The sequence below is a fragment of the Phalacrocorax aristotelis genome, chromosome 7 (assembly GCF_949628215.1).
Source record: "Phalacrocorax aristotelis chromosome 7, bGulAri2.1, whole genome shotgun sequence".
Taxonomy (NCBI): domain Eukaryota; kingdom Metazoa; phylum Chordata; class Aves; order Suliformes; family Phalacrocoracidae; genus Phalacrocorax; species Phalacrocorax aristotelis.
This window is the reverse complement of record NC_134282.1, coordinates 6139319-6163416: the sequence shown is the minus strand read 5'-3', so window position 1 is coordinate 6163416 and position 24098 is coordinate 6139319. Positions and strand designations below refer to the sequence as shown.

Genomic DNA, 24098 nt, shown 5'->3' with positions numbered 1-24098 from the left:
ATAGAAATAATTCAGTCAACAGAATGAATAAGGACAAAGAAGAATAAAACTTTGAGTATTTAGGGCTTTTCAACCCAAGTAAAGCCTTCAAGGGCATTTGTGCCTCTGCTGGATATGATCAAAAAAACAAGTTTAGGGTAAAAGGAGAGGAAGAAAAATGTAGGAGATAATATGAAACATCTTACCAGGAGCTACAGGGTGCCACATAGAATCACAGAAGAACTTAGGTAGGAAGGGACCTCTGCAGGTCATCTGATCCACTCCCTCACTCAAAGTAGGGATAACTTTCAAGTTAAATCAGGCTACTTCTCATCACATCCAGTAACATTTTGAATATCTGCAAAGACAGAGTTAATCAGCCTCTGCAGGCCACTGTTCCACCACCACCACAACGCAGATTTAGTTGTTTGTTCATCCCATTGAATTGCTGGGTTAAGAGTGAAGGACAGCATTCAGGGGGCTGTTGCAAACTTGAAACTCTTAGAAGTTAGACATTTTCCAAATTTCTAGTATCAGAGTGAACAGGTTTAGACTAAGAAACCTGGCAACAGACAAATCTTTTATTTTAACATTTAGCAGAAAAATAAGTCAAATTCTGGCCTTACATGTTCAAAGCAAAAAAAAATTGTTTGGCCAAGTAGGATTTTCTTTTCCTAAAAACGCTGCTCATTCGCCAGCGTTGCGTGAGCATTTATTCAGAAACAGGACCATTATACCATGACCAAAGAAAATAATTTTGTATGTTTAAAAGAAAATCCCTTAAATATATATAGAGCTATGTTGAACAAGCAGCAAAATGCTCTTTTAGTAAATGGATTCCCTTTTAGTGGCTAAATTTTTAAAGCTTAGATGGTACAAATAACTGATTTTCAATGACAGCATATATCTTTCTTGTGTCTGATTAGCTGTTGCCATTATTTATAGCTTTGTGCATGTGATAGAAACATAGAGAAGACAACATGAATCTTTCTGCCTCTGTTGACAGGCCAACTAATCCATTACTAAGTCTCCTCCATTCTTATTCCACTTACCTGTAAACCAATAGTGTCAGTGCTGAATTATATTTGATATTGAAACTATTGATGAATTGCAAAGGTTAAAATTAAAGTGTGATTTATGTTGTGATCAGCAGCACGGTGTTAGAGCACCAAGTGATCTGTGCAAAATTATAACCATAAATACACTTCAGGCTTCGCTTTAGAACCTCTGCCAAACAGCTCTACACTTCTTTGTTGTTGTTGTTTCATTCTCTGTCTCTCTTTCCCCTCTCTGATGCTGTAGCAAAAAAAATGCAAATAATTTGCTGATAAAGATCATAAGCTCCCTGGTTAGATGACTTTCTGAACAAAAGGGTGTTACTTTATTTTACTGGAGACTAATCTGAAATACTACATCAACCATTGGAGAAAACTTTGAGTGGTACAACGCATACTAAGTTTTTCATTTGCCAGAGGCTACAGTTTACAAAATTGGTGGTATAATTCACTGCAGTTCAGTAACACAGCACACCTCTACCAGCGTAAAGAATACTTAGCAAAGGAAAGAATTATTTCCTCAAACTGCAATAGATAAATAGTGTCCCTATCTGTAAGCCTCTGCTTGCTTCATTTAAGTATGTTTTTCAGAGTACATGGTCAACAAATGAATGGCCCATTTTCTATATATATTTTCTCTACTTTGCAAGGAAGGATTTCTAAAGTTACTTTATGTTCCTCAGAAGAATGTTAGAAATCCTGAATATTATCCTACCAATATCCCCCATTTTTGTATCCTCTTGCACTTCAGGTACAGAAATAACAATGCAAGTCCCAAAATACCACTGAAACAGGCTAATCCTGCATATCTGCCCCTTCAGCCTCAAGAAGGAAAGGTTAATAAAATCTCTTGCCTCAGGAGATCTCCCGCTCCATGTTTCATAACAAAAGTGAACTTCAAATGCACTCTTTAGCACATATCTGTGCACATATCTGTAGTCAATTCCTCCATGACACATTATTAGAGAGCTGCATGGCCTCGGTTTGCGGTCTACAACTGTTGCAAAAAGAGACAGAAAAAGGCAAACTACCAATTTCTGCGAACAGCAAGTCCAACGTTATTGTCCCTTTCCTTCCCAAACATGTGCTAGTTAAAACTTGAGCAGAGAGCACAGACTAAAATGTTGTGAGGAAACAATGCAGAATTCACTCGCCTCTTCTCCTGAACGACAAAGGTGTATCAGAATTAGCGTGACCTGAAATCCCAGGCTGTATAACTCCTGAATCTGCTACGAAAGAACACTTTTAATAGCCTAATCCTTGTGATGCTGAAAGTCAGGATTTGCTGTAGTGAAAATCACAGCAAGCAAAAAGCATAGCACCAAGCATGACTTCGAGCGGCTAGGAGAGCAGAATTTCTAACGCTCTAACTAAAATCTTAAAGAAATATTTCTCCTGACACTTTCATGCTTTCATCTTGCTGAAATATATGCTTGACTTTCTTGGAGTAATTTAGTGCGTAATGAATAAAAAAAAGCAACCTCTACTGGAGAGTAACCCAAAGGGATAGATTTGTTAGCATGGTCCTGTTCTAATTGGTTACACAGAGATTTTGTACCTCTAAAGCTCATGTAGGAAAGGTAGAAGCAATGACAAATGAATAAATTCAAACTAAACAAGCATTTGTTTCTCTCTTTACAGTTTCTAGTCACAGAAAATGCTTGTTGTGTCTATTAAGCCTTTCATTCTACATGCCAAGAATGCATTATTTCGTATACTGTTCTTCAAGCAGTGGTCCCCTCCTTCCTGATAACAAAGAAATAATTTTTCTCACTAAAAATGCTGCCTGGTCATCTTTTGAGGTTTAAAGGCCAGTCAATCTACTGTTCTCAGGTTATCTGATTAAAGGGACCGGATGGCTCTTTGTTAGACACCAGGGCAATGGGAATATATGACAACGTATCTATCTGTCCATTTATCTGTCCCATTTTAATTGCAGGAAAAAATCACCATACCTGAAAGGTAAGTGTCCAGCAGAAAGAAAGCCTGTGTCACAGGATAGAATTAATTCACTTCCAGTTAAGTACAACTCCAAAAATTTGTGTCTGCTTTTCAGATATTTGCGATTTTTCATCCAAAACCAGATTATTATCTACAATAACACGGAAAAAAATTCAAAGCACTGACCTTTATAAACATTACCAAGAGCTTTGCCTGACTTTAGTTCTAATGAGAAGGTGAAGTGAGAGTCAACTTTTGAGACAAGTTGTGAAGAGACTGCATGGTTAAGTATCCCAAATCCTTGCAAATCCCTGCTGAAGAGTTGCCTCACCTGTTCTGGGATCGTTATCATCCACTGACATTTGCAGTGCCTAACAGGAGCTCATCATACAAAGGGACATTCAGACACTTATTCTTTGCTGAGATAAACCTGGGAATCAGGACACTTTCAGTACCTAAAAGATTAGAAAAAACTTAGTGCATTTACAAGAGTGATGATGAGAATTTCCCCGGTACCGAGTTCTTCTGTGTGATCCCCTCAATGCATGAATCCAGATTTCAGCTACATAAGCATAAGAAGGAGGATGGAAGCTTTGTTCTCCTACTGCCTACTAAGCTGATGGTCAGAATATTTTATAAATATATTTTTTATGTTTAGATTTATAACTATTTATCTAGAGTTTTATATGTTAAGAATTAACTGGCTGTAATTCTGAATGAACCTAATATTTGTTATTCAAATATGCAATGGCAGGAACTGAAAGACAGCATGTAGACAGAGTAAAAACTGATACCTGAATATTTCAAAGACCCATAAATAGTTTGGTACACGAAGCAGATAATTAAAAACTACTGATAGAAGTTTATACATGTTGGGGGGGTTGTGGTGGTAGGAAACATTTTTGCAAATGTGGTACCAAAGGCAATGATTTTCAGAACAGAAAAAATAATGCTTTCTGGGTTTGTTGTTTTTTTTTTTTTTCCCAGTGATGGGAAATACTGGTTTAGGTTATATATCTCAGTGTTTTAGAAATAAAATGCACATTTCAGGGAAAAACTGCTGTGAAATTGGGGGGGAGGGGAAAATGTCTGCACAAAATGGTTGAAAACACACAGAATTGTTTCAACGCCAGGGTTCTTCACAGTAAAATGGCTGTTCTCCTTAGCAGCAATAGACTTTTTCCCATGTCATTGCAGATCAGAATGACAAATATATTTCCATGATACTGAAGCCAAATCTCGTCATCCTTATTCACAGTGAGCGGTACCTTATTTTGGTAAGCCTGCTTGCTGGATGCAGTTCAAGAACATTTGACAAAGGACGGTGGCATGTCTGTTTTCACATGTGTTTAATGCCTCAACCGATTTCAGAAGAATGCTTGTGGAATAACCCAGTGGTTATGGAAAATTGCCCAAGCGAAGGATTTTCACACCACTTCTCTGAGGAGTGCCGGTGTTTCCCAAGAGAGCACTCCAACAGTTGTCAGTGAACATCTTTGAGACTCCCACTTATATTAATGAAACTGCACAGCATGAGCAAAAAGCTTGTTTAGCCCTATTCAACATTTCTTCCAAGAGACTGAACATATTCTGTTCACTTCGGAGCAGTGTTTCATTGTGGGGATTCATTGGAGACATGATTAATAATTATTATCCTGTCCATATTAAAGAGGCTCTTGTAGGTGAAGAGAAAGATTATATGTACTTCTTAAAGTTACATCTTAATGAATTCAGTTTGATTTAGCAATTGATTTTGTTCCAATTTTCTGGAAATTTTGCAAGCTGCCATTTCGTTGTCATCTGTGTTTGGCTTTTGATTACAGGAGCTGTGAAAACAATAGCTAAAATAAAGATATGGTGAAAATAGTTTTCAAATAGTCATTTTTTAATTGAAATTCCTTCACACTTTAAGAAGAGCTAGCTTCTGTTCTCTTTTTCTATAAAGGCAAGATGCTGATCACCAGAATGAAGTAGCATTGCATTACTGAATTTCCATTTCTCTTCTAGATAGTGCAGATTTGTGAGAAGGATTTCCAGTAACTTATACAGAGGATAAGAGATCTCTGTTCCCAGCCTATGGGCAGGTTGAGTCCATTTTATATTTCTCTACTTCTATCATCACAGAGATTTCCTAGCAAAGAATGTGCATACGTTAGCTTTATCTGTTCAATAAAATGTATATCTGAGATGAGACGCAATGGAGGTATCTCTGTGGTATGGTGTTTCTACCAGGAGAGACAGAAGTTAGAAGTAAGGAAAAGAGCAAAATTCCTCTGACTAAAACCTTCTTCAGGTTTAGGATAAACTCATAAACCTAAACTCTATCTCTAGGTTAGAATAAGAAGTATACACAACTAAGAAAAACAAATGGAAAGGTATTTTGTACAAAGAAGGAATTAATCAGTTTCATTCCATTTGTTAATAGATTATTTTATTTAGGATATGAAACAGCACAACAACATTGGTCTATCTTTTCAGAGCAAGCCCACAGTGTACCAAAAATGGTGGAAATTTGTAGGGAATATAAATGAGTGAAAAATTTCTCTCTTAGCCTAACAAAGATTGTTCCTTGAATTGCACAAGTGACCACAGTGTAACTGTAATATTATTTTTATGGACTTCCTAATATGGAAGCCCAGTAAAATGACACAATTAAAAAAGTAAATAGGGTTTTTTTCCTAAGTTGCTTCTTTAACTGCATTGATTAGTAATTCATCATGCTATTTAAAATTCAATATTAACAAAATAGTAATGGATCAGCCTCACTCTGAAATCAATTCCATAGTCATAGCCATGCCCTAATATGAAGTAATGGCAATGCTAATTCTATTCTGCCAGATGTAAATTGACTGATTTATCACACCATTATACAGTTATACTGCTCCTTCAATTTGCTATTAAAATAAAAGGAAGGAAAAAAAAGAAAGCCCGGTGTTACAACTGCCTATTTTTATTTTAAATAGCACTGAGTTTAGGCAGTCAATCCATGTAAACTGTAACAAAGAATTTTAAGAAAGGAGTCAGAACCATCTGCTCTGCTGCTGTAAGGCACTATGGTCTCTCTGACTTCAGCCTTCCTAATAGCTTCCGAGGCTGGTTGCTTTTTATGTCGAGTGAGAACCTAGTTCTCAACTTCTGTTACATTTCAGGTAGTGATTTAATAATTATAATGCAGGACTGAGAAGAAGAAGGCGTTAGATTCTGTTCCTGATTCAAGACTATCTTTCTGGCATGACCTCAGTTTTTTGCTTTATGGGAAAAGGCTATCATATGAAGACATTCCAGGAATTCTTTGAGATTTAATAAAAAAACCTGTAAAGCATCTGCAGATTTCTAAAAAAAGCATGGGTGTTCAGAGAGATTCTCATTACCATCATCTCATTAAAAGTTTTATAGACCAAATATCACTCTTAGCAGTCTCTAGCAACCCAGTCTGGTGCTAAGTTAGCAAACCCAAAGCATCAAAAAAATGGAGTCCAGCTGAATCTATCTGCCAGACTAAGGGAAGAAAAACCACAAAGCACTATCACCAAAGCATGCAGTCACATAACTGATTTAAATGGTTAGCAGCCAGCTGGAACCGTGGCATAGATAAGGGCTTGCCTATCAGTTTGCACACAACTGTTTCTAAAACCTGCCAGTTATAAATCCTTTATGCAACACAGATTCCCGCTACTTGAAATATCAGGAAAAGTCCTTTGGCTAGTAACAACCTGTTTCAGCCACTGCCACCAACCACCTGCCACAGACGTGATTCCACCCACAAAATGCAAAACAACATTGGCATTCAGAAATAAAGTACTTTGCCTGAATTAACTTCTAGAAATAAACCATGGTTCTTATGTTTACAAAATACTTTGCCTGTCCCAAGTTTCAGCAACACTAATTGCTGTTGTGAATATTCTTTTACAGGCCACTTTCATATTCTGTAAATCTGTCTCTTACCCCTACTGATTGCATATCTAATTTACTGTGAACAGAAGAAGCTAATAATATTACATCTGCTAAAGTAGCTGAGATGCATGAAAAAGACCAGCCATTAATGTTTTGTATTATTTAGCTTTTAAGGTTTTTGACTGCTGGCATTATGCAAAGTACAGTCATTTTAGTCATCACTTCGGTAGTTGCTAAATTTTCACAAGGACAAGCTACGTGACCTGGAGCATCTTTAAATAATTATTTTAAAAAATCAAAATAAAAGTATTTGGCTTATAATTATGTAAGATGCACTCTAAGCTAACCTCAAATATGAAATATATTAAACTTAAATAAGACCCTCTATTCCTGGCAGAAGCCTCGGGGACTCAGGTGATGCTGTGAAAAATAAGCAGAAGGGCAATTATAAACAAGCTACAAGAACTACTTATTTGATTATAGTGTTGGCCCTGTGTAACTACGTGTTTGTTTTACCTTTTTTTCCCTAATGATTCCTGACAGGAGGTAAGCCCACTCTACTGAAAATATCTGATCCATGTCCCAAAGTCCAGGACGACTTTAGAATAGCTCAGAAAAAGTCCAACTTTGACATCTTTCGAACCACAACTGAGCACAGGAGACTGCAGACATGGAGTAGTTCTTTCTAGAACACTTTTGAAAGTGTATGTGTTCAATAAAGTTACAAGACCTTTTTAACTGTTAAAACATCAATTTTAACACTGGAACATTTTTTCCTTGTGGAACCTGAAAATAAGAGACACAATAAAGAAATAGAGTACACCCTTAAAAACGTGCAGGAAAGGATAGCAAATAGGAACAAAGAAAAAGTATCAGGAAAATAATCCAAGATAAATTAGTAATAGAAACAAAAAAAAAAACCACACAAAGAAAAAATGAAGTAAAACAGAGTGGGTTCCGTGTTCTAGTTCAGCACGTAGCCCTGGTACCTGCATTTATCTTAGATATCTTCTAAAAACTAGTTTATAGCAAATTTATTAAAAAAAACCAAAACAACAAAAAGCCCTGCATTGGTTTTCCTAGAATGTGTATTAGCAGTGAGACAGAAAGAGGTGATGTGACTCACCGATGGCTACATTGACCATCTGCTCTGTAGGACAGACATATCCTGAAGGTCTCCTTGCCGCCTGCTCCTTACCCTCCTTCCCTCCACAGATATTTGAGTTCTGTTCAGAAAGGACTGACCTTACTGGAGGTTTTAAGAGATAGGAAACCTTTGCACTGTCTGTATTTGCTCTCTGTTTGTATATTGTTCTTGTGATGGAGAGACAATTTAGTTTTAAAAGCACCGAATCCATTATTATCTGCCAACAGTATATGAAACATGGTGGCAGGAGACAACCTGGTGAGCTTTACAGCACGGAAATGGGAAAATTTCCGTGAAGCTGACTCTGTTTCATAATACCTCTAGAATTTATAGCTCATCAGCTAGTATACAGTAATTGTCTAAACGAACACCTCTGTCTCCATGGGGCCCTGCAGGTCAATAGGGTAATTTTTCCTTGGGGCAAAGGGGAGTGCGGCTGGTGCACACACACAGGCGGTTCATGCTCTTACTCACTTCTTTTGTGAGTGGTGACCTTGTGAGTGACACTTTAAGTGCACAGCCATTTGTCTTGTACTTCCAAATAATGCATTCAAATGTTCCAAGGTATTTTATGCAAAAGATATATTGATGTTTGTAATTAAAGGGCCCATTTACATCCATATTCATCTGTTTTGACCTTACTTGAAAAACACTTCATTTAAAAAAAAAAAGAAAAAAAGCGCTGTTAATTGTAAAGTGCTCTGAGAAGTAAGATGGAAATATCAAGTTGAAGATAACCTTCCAATTTAGTATGTTTGCTACCACACCTATCTGTGGTCTCAAAGTGTGGTAAGAGTCCTCCATTGCCTCCAAAACTTTTGTGATAAGTTTACAGCTCACTGGTGGACTGAACTTGAGCCTTTAAATAGTATCTAGCATCTTTTCATTGACTTTGATGGGTATGGACTAAGTCTATACCACTTATTTCCATCTTATCCCATTCTCATTGTATAAAAAGTAGGCTAAATTACTGAACTATTTTAAAACTCTACCTTTCTGCCAGGCAAAGTGATCATGACTATATTGTAGGAGGAGAGACTTGCTGTTGATCAGCTTATTTGTCTGTAATAATGATCAAGATGACAAAAAGTCAGTGTGAATAAAACTGATTAACTGAAACAGTTTTGCAATTGAGGCAAAAAGCATGTCGGGAGAACAGAATTTTGTTGCCAAGAAAATATAATTTCACTGACGGAAAGGGTGAAGCTGAAGTTACTCCTTTCAGTGCATTCAGATAACCTTTTGAAGGGTTAACCTTAGCTTTCTGTATTTCTGATAATAAAGTTGTTCCAAAGCTGTAAGGCATAACCTACAAAAACACCAGCCCTTAATAATTTACAGTGATATTTCTATAGAGGTTGGAGTCCATCACAAGTCTTGGAACAATGTGCCATAAGCACTCAAGGTACACTAGCTTGATACTTCAGCTAGGTACACTAGCGCTGCCTCATCTTAAATTAAAAAAAAAAAAAAAAGAAAGAAAGAAAAGAATGAGTTGTGAAACAGAGATGGTATCCAACTAGTAAGCAGTGAACAAACAAAGGAGAACAGAATCTGAGTTGTCTGACATAATTGTATGAAGATGTTTTCCTCGCAGATCTATAAAGATGGCATCTTCGGAAGAAAATGTCCTAAATGAGTCCCGCAAGCTGTGGCTATCACCTAGAAAGGCTATCATGAGGTTGTAGATTAATATTTTAAACTCAGTCTGGCAGAGAGATTCACAGAAGCAATGTGCAGCAGCTGGCCCTGTGTGTTAGAGCCTCGGTAGCACTCAGACGACACACAAACGATGTGACATGAGAAGCAGAAATCTGAATAGCGCTGTACAGATTATGTGGATGCCATGAGGAGCACTAAGATGACAATCCCAACAAGATTCACTGGACTGCCAGCTACACCTAAGCTGGGGGGTCTGAAGGAATTTCCCACACAAGTCTGAGTGATAACTCATGTCAGGATAAGCCCAGGAGCAATTATTTTTGGGAAGAAGCCAAAGAGAACTACATAGTTCTCTAAGACTGTGGAGTGCATCCTAGAACTCAACCGCTGTGCAGGCTAGACAGTCTCTGGCACTACTGAGTTGAACATGGTGTGAGCACGATCTTTCCCTAACATTAAAAGGAGCCCATAGGCAAGCACAGCTCTGTGAACCAGTTGGTGAAGATTGTTCTGCAGTGCAAGTCCATGGCACCATGGGAAATTCAGGGTCTGTTATTATGCTGATGTCAGCAGTCCTGTTTGGAGTGTACTGTTTTCTTTTCCACAGGAACTTACCAATATTCAGTAGAATTCCATTTTTCAAAGGGAAAATACTCTAAATGTCATGTAGTGCACCTGTTTTCCTGCTCCAGCAAATATTCCTCCATTCCCTACCATTTCAAATGTTACCAAAAAAGCAAACCATCTATTTCCTGCAAGGCATTAGTTACTTATGGAACCACAGTGTTGCTACACTAACTGGGAATGACTAAAGGTACAACTGCCGCATTAATACTTTACCACCAACAAGTTTTGATCCTCAGCGGCACCAATTCCCCTCAAGGCTATTTAGCCAGATATTTTAATGACATCTAAGATGGATTTTTAATCAGTCTGGAATGAAGCTACCTTCTGTCGTTGTCATACCACTACATACTTGCATTTTATTTAGAGCTGGTTGAATTATATATAGTTAACTTGAAGTTCTGCTTCTGGACTGCAGAGTATAGTCAAATCTGCTTATGAGCTTTTGAAAATTTGATGGCATATATGTCCAACTTATCTGACAAGCTTGGTGACCTATGGGAAAAACTCTGTGAAAACATCACATACAGTGAAAATTTCTGCTTTCAGTCTTACACGTATTTTGTAACCTTCCTCGGGCACAACGGTTGTGATTCACACTTAGCTATTAATTCACTGGAATTGGACTGACAAGTGGGCACACTCTATTTATATTTAATCCACAAACTCCTAAATGTTGATATGTGCCAGGAAATCAAATGTAAATGCAAGGTAGTATGTAATCCATGAAAGCTAAGGAGAATTATCAAGTGACACACATTACCATGTGAAATAACTAAATCAAGCACAATTCCTTCCAAATGAAGAGAGATGAGCACACTGCAGTGAATTTAAAAGGTCTAGCAATTCAACAAACACTCTGTTAATGAATCAGGAGGCTTATCTGAGGGGATATTGAAATAACGCAGATCAGCAGCCTAGGGTTTATTTGTTTCATTCATTACTTTGTTTACCAGCACTAAACACCACTGCATTGCAAGTTGGCCATGAAGAAAGCAGAGGCTGATGAATGGAGAAAACGAGGGGAAACCATCTTGTCTGATTAACTGGAAGATAAACAGAATTCCTCTTTTTTAACAAACTTCCTTGATTGGAATGAGACTCAGAAATCCTGACTATCACTGCTTTTGTATTAAACATACTCATCTTGAATCTGGCATCTAATTCTGTGGCAGACATCTTCAAAGGTTATTCTTGTGTTATTTTTACAGCTTTTTATTAGTAGTTACAGAACTCACTTCTCTATTGCTGAAAAGAAGGTAAGAAACATAACCCAGGCACCCTAAAGGCTCCAAAAAAGAGAATTAAAAAAATGCAACATACACTTCAAAAGCCCCACAATCTCAGACATTCTGTGCTGGTTTCATGTAGAGATGGAAGCGTGTGGTGATGCAGCTAGTAGGACAAGGCATGTCCTATGTACGCACCAATTTGCCAGAAGATAAATTACTAATGGTCTGTCTTTCGTTTATCAAAATTACTGTCCACAATAATATGTGAGTTTCAAGATTCCTTCAGAAATTAATTTTACAGGCTAAGCAAATGCTGCAGAAAACATAGTTCCATCCCCTTTTGACTTTTTAAACTAGCTGAATGTGCTAGGATTTGGATTCTTCTATCCTGATGTAAATTTAGAACTTCATTTTGCACAAAGCTGTTAGCACTGCAAGATTAAGTGTGAAATAAAGTGCTATACTATATCCATTGCCTTTTTATTGAGTGTTTGTAGTTGCAGCACAATCCAATATAATAAAATTTGTGCTCCAGTTTTTATTCTTGTGGTTTTTTTTCCAAATGAAATGACAACTAGAACCATTCAGTAACTGCATAAATACCAAAATACTTTCCTAACCTCAATTTAGACTTCCTGAAAAGATTTAAAGGGTTGTTCAGTTCGTCTGTGGCCACTATAACTCCACTGAAACAATATAGCTGTATTGGTTTATGGTTTACGTCATCTGAAGATACTGTAAGGAATTTCAATAAATTTTCGCTAATAAACTGGTACTGGACATAGTAGTGAAATTTTCAGTAATGCACTTCATGTATGTCTTAGAACCTAATTCCCTCAAAATCTGTGAAAGTTATGGACATTAGATTCAAATCCAAACCTACTTCAACTTGTGATTTCGCAATAGTAAATCTTTTTCTCAATCTTTATCCCTTGCTATTTCCATCTGAAATTAACCTGTGCTGTATAAGATAACTGAAGTATATTATAATCAGAAACAGAGTAATAATTACTTTACAAGTCTGACTATAAGGTATTGATTTGGGAAATCTGAAATAGTCTCTCTTAAAATGAGGAGGCTAACTTACTAAGTGGGATAACTTAAACAGGAATGACTGGGATGGATTCACTACTGAATAGCTAAAATTGAGCCACTAAAATCCTCCTATGGGAGGAAATCTTATGTTCAGTACAGATTTTGAAAGCAGATAAAAAAAAGAAATTACACTCCTTCAGACACGCCAGATGAACATTTTTACTCCTGGGGAAGCCAATGGATATTTTCCCCACCTTTTTATGTTTACCTTATCAGTGCCCTGAAAATACCTACTGTATCAGACCCAAAGAAAGAACAATCAGAAGAAGATCTAATCTGTGAATTAATCCAGAGCATAAACATCAAGAGACTCAGAAATGTCTCAGCTTCGTGGTGCATCTGTTCACTGAGAGAAAGAAAAACAGAAGCCATGAGGACTTTGGCAGCAAAACTTGAAAATCCTCAAGACTTTCATTTGCAGTGAGAGTGTCACTGATTTCTGAAAGTTATGTTCAGTTTTTAAACTCTTTGCATGTCCAACCTTTAAGCCACAGGCACTTTTGAATACGCCAACAGGGACAATCTATATGATTAGACCATCTATACTTTTGAGTAAATTGCACTGCCTGATGTAATCAGGGGCTTCACAGAGAAGCTCATCATCTCTGAATCAGCAAAAAGCATGTTAATAATTAATTACTTATAAGACATAATATTTGTGCTCAATAATGCTAATTTGATGGATTCATGAGCAGCTTCTTAAGTAATGTCATTATTTATTGTCAAAGGAGAGGGGAGTTCAAACAAACCAGCTGCATATTTTCTGTTTTTCATGCTGCTTCCAGCGGAGAATACAAAAAATTCAAGAAATGTGGCATAAATCATATCATCAGGATGGGTTTACCAAACACACAGAATTTAATTATACCTATAATTAACTAACAAATTCAATATTTAATATAAAGGCAACCTAAAGGAGATAAATATTTTTGCAATATAACAGAAGATTGTAGCATGCAAAGGTACAAATGGTCCGAAAAATAGTATTTCCTAACAACGCCTTTCACAAATAGTCCTATGTCTGAGAATAAATTAAACCTTTCTGATTAACTTTGACACATGAAGGGGTTACAAATGATTCAGTTAATTCAAAAATTATTTTCATGGAGATGTGTGTTTCTCTGCCGTAATGAAGTCAGTGTCACGGTACATTTAAAAACAGGAAATCGTGGGCTGGAAGGATCCAGAGAGCATAGTAAGAGTTGCTTTGGGTGGTACCTACGCCACGTCAGTTTGCAGCCTGACCTTGCAAAACTTGCTTGGGATTTGAACAAAAATTCCAGATAGCACATGAAACGACCTGTCACTTTCTAATGACAGACTATTTTACCTCATGAAAATCAGTTCAAAATAAAGCACCTTCCCTTCTTCCTGTGAATTTCTCTTTTTCTTCTTTAGTGGAAATCTCACTAGCTAGCTATTAAGCTCCAGTTGTGACCATTGCCCTACCTAATGCTTGCTGTCAAGGTTGAATGAGTGCTTGTGTTGTGGACCTCTGGTGTTCTAACCTCTGCTAGTGTGTGTCTTTTTCATGTCTGTTTTTCCTTTTAATTTAAACGGAGTTCATGTGTGATTTGACGTAATAGACTAAGCTGTGAAAAATTTTTAAGATCACATAAATATCACATATTTTTACACAAATTGATTTCTAAGAGGCAATACTCAAAGTGATTCAGAAGGTAGACATCCTAAACATATCTGTACTGAAGGTGTTCTCCAGCCTTCTTTAATCTCAAAAAAAAAGGTGGATTTTACCAGGTTAAATCGTTTACTCAGCTTGAGGTTTACTGGCTTGTTAAAGCCTTCCTTTTGGTTTGTGGGAGTCTAAAGTGCTGGCCACATTTAATTATAAAAGCTGCCATTGTGGGAATAGGATTGCAAGAAACCTACACTGACTAAATTATAAAAAGCATGGTTCAAAACCTACGGTCTTTGTTCAAAGATATTATCACTGAAATTGTGATCTTAATGACAGTGATTTCATTATTTGACCCCATCCTTCTGTAGGATGGATTTTGCCTGAAGGCACAGTCCTGACTGAAAACGTAAGATTTTTAATCTTGTAGGAGCAGAAACACCTGTTTGAGCAAAACAGAGATGAGAATTGTCCCATGGTCTTTTCTGTCATGTCTGAAGAAAGGCCTGCCACAAGCAGGTTGCAGTGTTAAAATTCCTTCCAAATAGATCGTAGAACTTCTCCCTTAGAACCACATTTTCAACAGGAAGTGTACTCTGATCACAGCTTAATACTTAGCAGCTGTTCTGAAATTAAACTTTACCATCTTATTATTATACATTTTAAGCTATAAAGATGACAAATACCTCGAAGCCTTCATTGCCTATGTTGTATCTTTCCTTATGTTCCTCTGATGCTATAGGCTGGTGCTAGAAAGAGCATACAGATTTCTCAAATAATAACTTAGCATTACATTTCTTAGTATCACATAAAGATAAGCATTAATGTTGCCTGCATATATAATTCTAGCATGTTTCATGGCTATGAATATGCCTAGTCCACCAGACAACTATGAGAGCCTATAGCTCAATAAAGTAGAACGTATTTGAAAAAGGACATATGGCTTCCAAGCAACCATGTGACCTACTATTAAAATGTAACAGTAGATGTTAAATTATTTTAGGTGACTGCATACCTGCAGCCAATGCATTTTTCTAGTATAAACCTCAAGCCAACATCAAAAAACAGTAGACAAAATCTCAGGAACTGCTGAAAAGCCCTAATTCCCACTAAGTCCAAACCTAGTTAAAACCTTACTACGACAGACAGACAGACAGCTGTGCAGAGGGGTCCAGCTTCTGTTCTAGTAGCAATAAAAAATTTAGTTTGAAGTTTCAGGCCTGATGTACATGGTGCCAAGCACCTCTCATGATTTCATTCAGGAATTAAAATAATTCCATGGACAAATGAATAAAAAATTAGTGTCTAGAGAAAATTACAAAAAGTTGGGAAACCTCGTAGGTAACAGTGGTTTTTCATCTTGCAAGTCATGCACAGTCCTATGTGAGTGCCAGCCATGCAGCAGAACTTCTGCAGACCGCAAACGGAGGCCCTTATGGTCTAGGTAGAGGTTTGGTTAGAAAGGTGCACGAGAGTAAGATGCACTTACTTATTTAGTTTGGTGCTACCTCCAGACCACCACAGTTCAGTATAATTTAGTACAATTTGGTAACTTCTGCCCAAGAAACACGCTGCAATGAGATTACAGAATTGAAGGTCGGTTCTGAACTGTATCATCAAAAGCAAATGCAATGTCTACTTGCACTATATTTATCTCTAGTAAATGTTGTGCGACAAACAGGATAAAGCTAGAGGTGTGTAGTGGGCAGAGAGATAAAATTGAAAGCAAAATGTTTGCTCGTTAGTGTACACGTCAGGGAAAACCTCACCAGCTTGCATTAGGCAATTCTAGAATGCTGGGACTCGATACAGTCACCATTCTGATGGCTATTGCCTGCACTCTTAAATATTTTTAGAGTGTTTAGAGTAGATTATATTTGGAGGAGAATGAATCATTGCTTTTGAACATGTACGGGAGAAAAATAAACAAAAAAAGCCCACAACCTTACACAAAAGATACAAGACTTTTAGTAGAAGAAATGATTTTTTAACTAAGGGCTCCACTTCAGCTATCCAGCCAGGCAGGGGGCTTCAGGCCTGTTGTGGGAAGCAGAGCATTCCAAATGCATTAGCAAATGTCTCTGCTCCAAAACAGCTTTCTACCTGGAAATGTAAACTAAATGCTAAATGACCATGGATTTTCTATGTAATCAAACTGTGCTCCTATTAATACTTTTCATGAACACATTTTACATTGAAAAGCATTGTGATTTACTTATTACTCACTATGAAGCAAGTTACCACTCCTTTTTACAGTTAATTTATCACATAACTCTTCTCCTCTTGCACATTAGGCAGGGAAATATCACTGAGTTATAAATTCCATTTTCATTTCTGTCAGTGCATTACATAAATTATTCAGAACTGCTTTTATAAAGTGGGGGCTTCAGATTCGTTTATAAAAATAAGAAGAAAAGATAGTCTTAAAGCAAAAGAAAAAGGTAAAAAATATACATTTCATGCAACTTATAATTATCCTTTTCATTAAACTGCAGCAGTTTATAATCTCAAGAAAATGTCCTTTATACAAAAGGTATAAAGGTACAAAGAATTTTTTTATACACTTATCATAATAATTAATATTCCTAGTCTCCTAACAACTCTCTCCCCAAAAGAAAAGAGGAAAGAAAACAACAAAGGAAATATTCCCAAGGCACAATATTTCTTTTGTTTTTGAACTCTCAATTTGCATATTCATCTTCAATGAGCAGCATCTACTGACATCGCTACAGCTACCTTTTTACAGCAAAACATCGTCTTCCTCTGCAAGCCAGAAGCCGCCACCTTTTACATTGCCAAACGATGTGCTCTAATCAAAGAATTCCAAACTGTGACACATTTCTTAATTGGAAAATATTTCCAGTTCCTATTTTGAAAATAATCAAAGAAGGCTTCTGGCACTTACATCAAAAACACATGCTCCTAAGGGCACAAAGAATTTAATGCAAAGCACCAGGAAAATTTTGTGAGCACTTTAAATTTTATATCAGTAATCATTGGCTGTCGTGCAAACTCAAATACTGTGTTAGCAGCCAATCATTGCCAACCTATTGGCTGTTTGGCAATCCATGAATAATTAGTTGCTCATTTGAATTAACTTTTAAGAGATAGATATCTACAATAAGAAAATAAGAATCACAGGCTTACTTTTTAAATTTCTTTAAATGAAGGATCTACCACTAAGTGAAAATAAAACCAGATACAAAAATGAAGTTGTGATGAATTAGAAAGCATTTTTTTTCCAATTAATAGTAGAAACTACATAATGTAAGTTGCAGTGGCTGCAATTGTTATAACTATTTTAATAATGCACATATTTATTAACTAATACAATATTCTGTGCTATACACAATGACGTTCATTGTGGATAGTTGGCTGACACTGCTGTACAGCTGATTTTATTTCTATCTTCCCTATGAAAAACACGACTAAGGATAGTCAGAAAATAAACAATACATTAGAAAAAGATAATATCTTCTATTATTTAGCATTCCTCTATATTAGCGCAAAAGAAATACATACAACACCACAAGAACTGAACAATCTTGATATGGGATGAAATATAAGAAGAAATACTCAAAGCATTTTAAAATATAGTCAAAGCACTCAGTTAGAAGACGTATGAGTCCAGTCTCTGGTTTGTACTATTCAAGAGCAGATAGTCTTTTGGTTTTTCCTATTGGAGTTACACCAAAATTTTGTTATTTGTTCGCAGTCACTAATATTATTAGGTCCAACTGAGGACACAGGATTGTGCATCTTCCTGTCTTGCTCTGGAGATTGGGAAACTTGCAACTTTTGGGAAAGTCACCACAAAATAGTAAATCTGTCAATTCTTAGAAAATGTTTAGGTAAGAGAGGATATAGTGCAGCAAAATCAAGATCATTCATTCCAAGCAAACGAATGTTAACAATTCAGGAAACTACTAGATAAGAATCTACAGGAAAGACAAATATGTATGCCCTGAAACATACGCCCGTAACAAGAGAAGACAAGACATGTAGGACATATAAAGAATTATATTTTACAGCAGACAAGACGTATCTGAAGGTCTTTTCTACCTCTATTTTCTACAGTTTGATACAAATTATGCTCTTCAACTATAGTTCAGCAACACAGGAAGTGTTACCCACTATAAGACACACATCTTAAAAATTAAACTGATTTAACTGGTGTCTGTTTACTCACTTAAGGATCACGTTTGTTGGGAGGGATATCCAGATCCATATCAGAGTGTGTGGAAGTGTCTGGTGAGCCAAGGAGACGCTGAGATTCTGGGACAAGGAGGCAGAGCAAAGGTAATTCAGGGCGGGCAGACAGCAGAAGGCATCGGAGATGATTATAAAAGGGAATTTGGGAACTAGCTGTATATTTTGACACGTGCAGGTAGGAAGAGGAAGAACCCACGACCTAACTTTGGCCTCCAGGCCCTCTGAGCTAATGCTCAGGGGTACGTAGCAAGAGAAGGAAAATAAGCAGGACAGGACAGGGTGAAACTTTGGCAGTTGAGAAGTCAGTACACACCCATCACACATCAGCAGTGTTATTCACATCAGTCACTGGAAGCTAACATGTTGCTTTGTGAAGATGAGAAAAGGGAGTCAAGAAGTCATAAACTTCATCTAGGAACATTAAACAATGAAGTGATTGTCTTTAGATAATACTATGTTAAAATCTGAATTATTAATTATGAAGCAGATGACAGTTGGCAGCAGATGTCAATAGTGTATTTAGAAAGGATTTATCTGGTTGAAAACTAAGTGGCTTTATCTCCCAAAATAAAAGACCCAGTTGTACACTTAAAACAGATTCTAATAGTGTTGCAAGGGAATGAGGCAAGCTTAAAAGTCTGCCTGCATATTTAAAAGGTTTTTTTATAAGCTAACATATTAAACTACTAATATATGTTTACCATAATAATAGTAAAAATATGCCTGAATTCTTTTAGTCAACATCGCTCAATGCTTCATGGGAATATGACAACAGCTAACAACACAATTATATCAAAAGGTCAGGATTAGTGGTTTATTTTAGCAAACTATTAACAAAGCATCTACTGAACAAGGTCTTGTTCATGATACTTTCTGTCCATTCTTGCTCCCCTTGAGTACTTATCAGTACCATAACAAGTGACAGGTGAACATCCAAATATATTACTTGCTCTTTGATCCTTTCTCCAGTAAACGTGTTACAGTTTTGTTATTGTTTTTAAAAAAGTTATTTTACTTTGTTTTTCACTTATTGATTTGGTTTTAGGGGGATGGATTGTGCTGTTCAATAGCCCAGAGACTGAAATATTTTAAAGTTGTTATTCATTACTCTGAATTTCAAAAACCTGTGGCGCTGCCTTGTCCCTTAAAATATTGGCAGCACTCTGTGATTTTTATTAAAATGTTTGCGATGCTTCTTTTAATTTGTCAAACAAGGGGCAGCACAGGTGGCAATGCACAACAGGAAGATTCGTCTGAAACAGAAATAACCTCTAAGGACATTAGCCTGCTGTCAATGTTTGCTCAAAACTCCTACTGAATTTTGTGAGAATCCTTCACAGCTAATGATGCTGAGTATAGGTCCAGGTTCTCGTCACCTCTTCAGCAGATAAACAAGAATTCTCAGCTACTCTGATAAATTCACTTTATTTTATTTCCACCTTGCTTAGGGATATGTGGAAGAAATAAAAATATCCGCTCAGTTAAAATCTGACTTAAGAAAAGGGTACAATCTAAACAACCCTGCAAGTTCAAACAGTATCTTTTCATGTTACCGCCTATAACTACACTCTGCAGCTGTAAAGATACCAGCCAAAGAAATGAATACAACAGACAGGCCACATCATAACGACCTAAAACAACAGTCATTTGTTTGGAAAGACCAGCTGAAGAGCTAGAAGAAAGGCAGATTTTTCAGGTAAATAAGCATGTTCATGTTGATTTGGAAGTATATGCAGCTAGAACAGAGAAGAAGTCATCCAAGTTCAAATAAATTAGAGTTCTCAAAATTCAAATAAAGCTTCATCTTGTCTTGCAGCCTGAGAAAAACTAACCAAATAAAATAATTTATTCAAGGAATATCAACTAGAGGACATCATTATACTGTTTAGGAGATGCTTCAGAGACCAAAGTGCAGTCAGCTGTCATCTTAATTAAGTTAACTTGTATTGCCAGTCAAGCCAAATCATTCCTCTGTTGTCCCCAATACATCCATTTAAAATGTAGTTATGAGTTATATACACTCCTTAAAGATAATTCTGTAATCTAAGCCCATGTCTGCCCTCTGTTAATTTAGTTTTGCCCCACAAAAGTCTGTGTTGCTTTACTAACCAGCATGATTGATAACTGCCAGGTCAAACCTAGCAGTCTTTAATGATGCCTCAACAATTTGATCTTTTTTACAGCTTCTTAATATACATCTGAACTTCAAAGAATTTTTTTAACTTATAAATGAAAATACATTTCCTAAATGCACAAGATGAAAGGACTTTGTTGAGAATTTGTGAAGTTTATAATGAAATAGAGGAATCCTAATAAAGACTTTGTCATGATAAGAAAGTCTGAAGGCCTGTTTGATTACACAGTTCATTTTTAATTATTTAGTCTCTTGTATGTACACTTTGGTAACAGAATTTTTAAGTACAGAAATCCCTTGTTATCATCTAGACTATGAATATCAGCATTAGTCTGAGTGTGGATAGACACACAATATTTGTAGTCTATTTACTCTCATCTGGCTTAGTTCTATATACTTGAATGGACATACCACAACTTTTGCCAGATAAAGTTCTCATATCTTTCCATCCGCTTTTTATTCCTTCCTAAAACTTTGTTAAACTGTTTTCCAAGAATTTCCTCTGGGACTTGGTAATTGTGAAATCTGGCAAAAAGATCAGGGAAGATATGAGGAAACCATCACTCATTGGCAGCATGATTTAAAACATTGCACTTCACTAGATGTGTCTAGAAGATGAAGATAATGAAGTTATGCATACTGATGTAACATCATGGAAGAATATAATATTTTACTGAATGTGATGAAAGTAATGTAACATGTTAAATCTTAAAACTCTTCCATATTCTAATTTGTAAGTCTTTATGGCCAATATTCGTGCAAGCCAATTGCTATAATAATTACTTATTTCCTAACTCCACAGAACTACCACCCAACTGCAGGCAGCAGTACAATTTCAGTATTTTAGCAGTTATAGCATAATGCATCTTGTTTAAATCTATATGCATTTTAAACTACCTCTTCTTTCAAAGTTTCTTGTGAACTAATAATAATTATACTACAGATTATTAGTTTTCAACAGCTGCACGTTATATCCTTCCGCATGTTTGTCATTGTCCTAGACATGGAAAGCAACCTAACAGTACTCCTGTCTTATCAGAAGTGCATCAAAAGCTAGGACCTCTTTCTAATGAGGCAGCTAACAGAAACAGCTTAATAATCCTTTGGAAGAAAACAAACGCTAATGTTTTCTAAGGTTCAGATCTGAACCTGTATTTATGTACAGTATACTAGCAGGAACAGAAAAAAAGGGAAGTATGCTAGATAAAAACCAGAAAGGGATAGGCACATATTGCAGTGGTTTTTACCTTGTGTTAGGCTAAAACAGAAAACGAAGGAAAAAATTCAAGGTGATTAATTATCTGGCAATTTCTTCAACAAATGCAATGAAGTTTCTCTCCTTTTTAAATAAAATTAAAATACTGAGGGACAGTTTTTAATACTGGACACAATGGTACATCACCATAGGAAACATCATATTGGTATCAAGAGAAGTCTGGGGAATTTAGGTGACACGATTGATATCAGACTGTATAAGGACATATTTTCTAGCACTTCCATGACATTACTATTAATCTGAATACTGTCAAAGAGGCATCTGCTTTCATCAGCCTTAAAATGTGCACTCATTGAGAATGACACGAGTAGCTGGCCTCATTTTCAAAGAACAAATGAACCGAATGCTCAAGATTAAGAGGTTTGTAAAATAGGCAATGTGTTAAGGGACTTCTGAAAAGGAAAACATAATGACTGAAATACATTAAACGGCTATAAAAAAACCCAAACAAATAAACAAACCAAAACCACTAAATATTTCCCAAACCTGCTCAAACCAGTCAGAAATGGCTCTCTCCTAAGACAAGCCAGCTGCATAACCCAGCCTACAAGAAAACAGAGGCACAAAAGAGCTTGAATAGCAACCAGTCCTCTTTTGTGCTCTTTGCTGTTTTTCAATTACTTCCCTTAAGCAGACAAATCATGCAGAAGATGCTACCAGTCAAATTTCTGATGTTAGTTAGTATCTGCAATAACATTTCAGCAACTGAGTTAATAAGTACTATGTGTTCTGCCACCCACAGATTTGACCTTTTGCAATAATAATATGCAGTGTTTTAAGTATAGTAATTCAAGTGTAACAGCATCTTGGACAAGTTAGAGGTATCATTTCTCGTAAGACACTTTCCTTTGAAGCTTCATGTGCATAACTTAGGTTGTAGATTTTCTAGTCACTCTATCACAGACAATTTTTTTCCACTAACTTGAAATGGATGAGATTTAACTCATTAGGATTTAGACTAATTTTCTCAGCCTTGTGGCATGAGATGGGACTTGAGAGTTCAAGACCTCCTTTTTCTAGCCTTAGTCATGACAATAAATTGCTAGAAAAGAGCTGGTAAAGGAACCAGTCTCCCAGCTCAAGACTGCCCTGCAACTACAGTAGATTCCATAAACAGTTTTCCAAAATCATAATACAATAAGAACAATCTGCTCTAGTGCCAATCTACTACAATCCCAACGGGAAATCTGTAGAATTTCTGGTTTGGAGAATTTCTGGAAATTTCTTCTCAGCCTCTGTTTAATTATCACAGTCAGCGCACCCTACTGCTTTGTAGCATACTATTTTTATTACTTGCTCCCCATTATATTCTTTTCTAGGTCTATATAGCATCTTCTTTTTCTAATTACCCGGTTACTTGTTTAAACTTTGCTTGATTTTAGACATGTTCCGCTTCCCTGCTTCTATCCAATAGCTCCCAAGTTTTCTGACATTTCATAGTATTTGCCTTAATCCTGCTCTAGGATATTTTCCTCTAACACAGCTATAACCTTACATTTCATGGTAAGAAAGTACCTCCTGATTTCAGGCAGTATCAGATGAAATGCCCCTCAGTCCCTAACCACTGGTCATCAGAGGAGAGGGTATTTAGTCATAAAGGTGCTCCTATCCAAAAAACCAATCACTCCAAAGTTTCTTGTTTGCTGCACCTATTCAATGGCTTTACTGAAATTGTTACAAGTTGGCATTTTGTATTTTCACAGAAGGCCAACACATTTTTGTACCAGTATTTGAAAGATCGATAATTTTTGTTTGGAATGTGGCTATTAAGTAAAGTACAGAAAAGTATGGCTTGAGACAGAAAGGAAATAATAAAGATAAGACATTTGATTGTGCTAAAAATTTCTTTTTCTGCTCTCAGTTTACAATGTTTGAGACAGGTATGATTGGAATGTTATGTGTGCCATCTATTTCCAGTGTGTTCAAAAAGAAGATGTTGCAAAGTTCAGGAGAGTCAGAGTGAGATTTTTAGCTTTTGAACTGAAAAGCCTTAGGGACGTTATTTGAAACTTGACAAATGAGGTTCTTGTAAAGCAACTTTAATATCAAGCAAGGTTTTCCCTCATTTTCTTTCTGTATATGGTAAGCTTTTTAGACATATCTGTGTTTTGCTATAGTCCATACAGATGTGGAATGAGTGGAGTTTAGAGATATTTTGAGTTTTTTAAAAGCCTCTGCAAGTCCTTGAGAAGTTCTTTTCTGAGGGGGAAA

At 36.5% G+C, this 24098-nt stretch overlaps 1 long non-coding RNA gene across 6 annotated transcripts in view; it reads right to left on the bottom strand.

The window, feature by feature from the left end:
• Positions 1–24098, bottom strand: part of LOC142059656 (uncharacterized) — a 67619-nt gene that overhangs the window by 39468 nt on the left and 4053 nt on the right. For 4 of the 6 annotated variants that reach the window (XR_012661471.1, XR_012661468.1, XR_012661470.1 and 1 more), the window contains one exon: positions 186–337. The exons of 1 other annotated variant lie outside the window; for it this stretch is intronic. This is a non-coding gene — a long non-coding RNA (uncharacterized LOC142059656). Of the gene's footprint in view, positions 1–185; positions 338–18454; positions 18541–24098 lie in introns of all 6 variants that reach the window. One more of the 6 variants, XR_012661469.1, reaches the window with a different exon arrangement.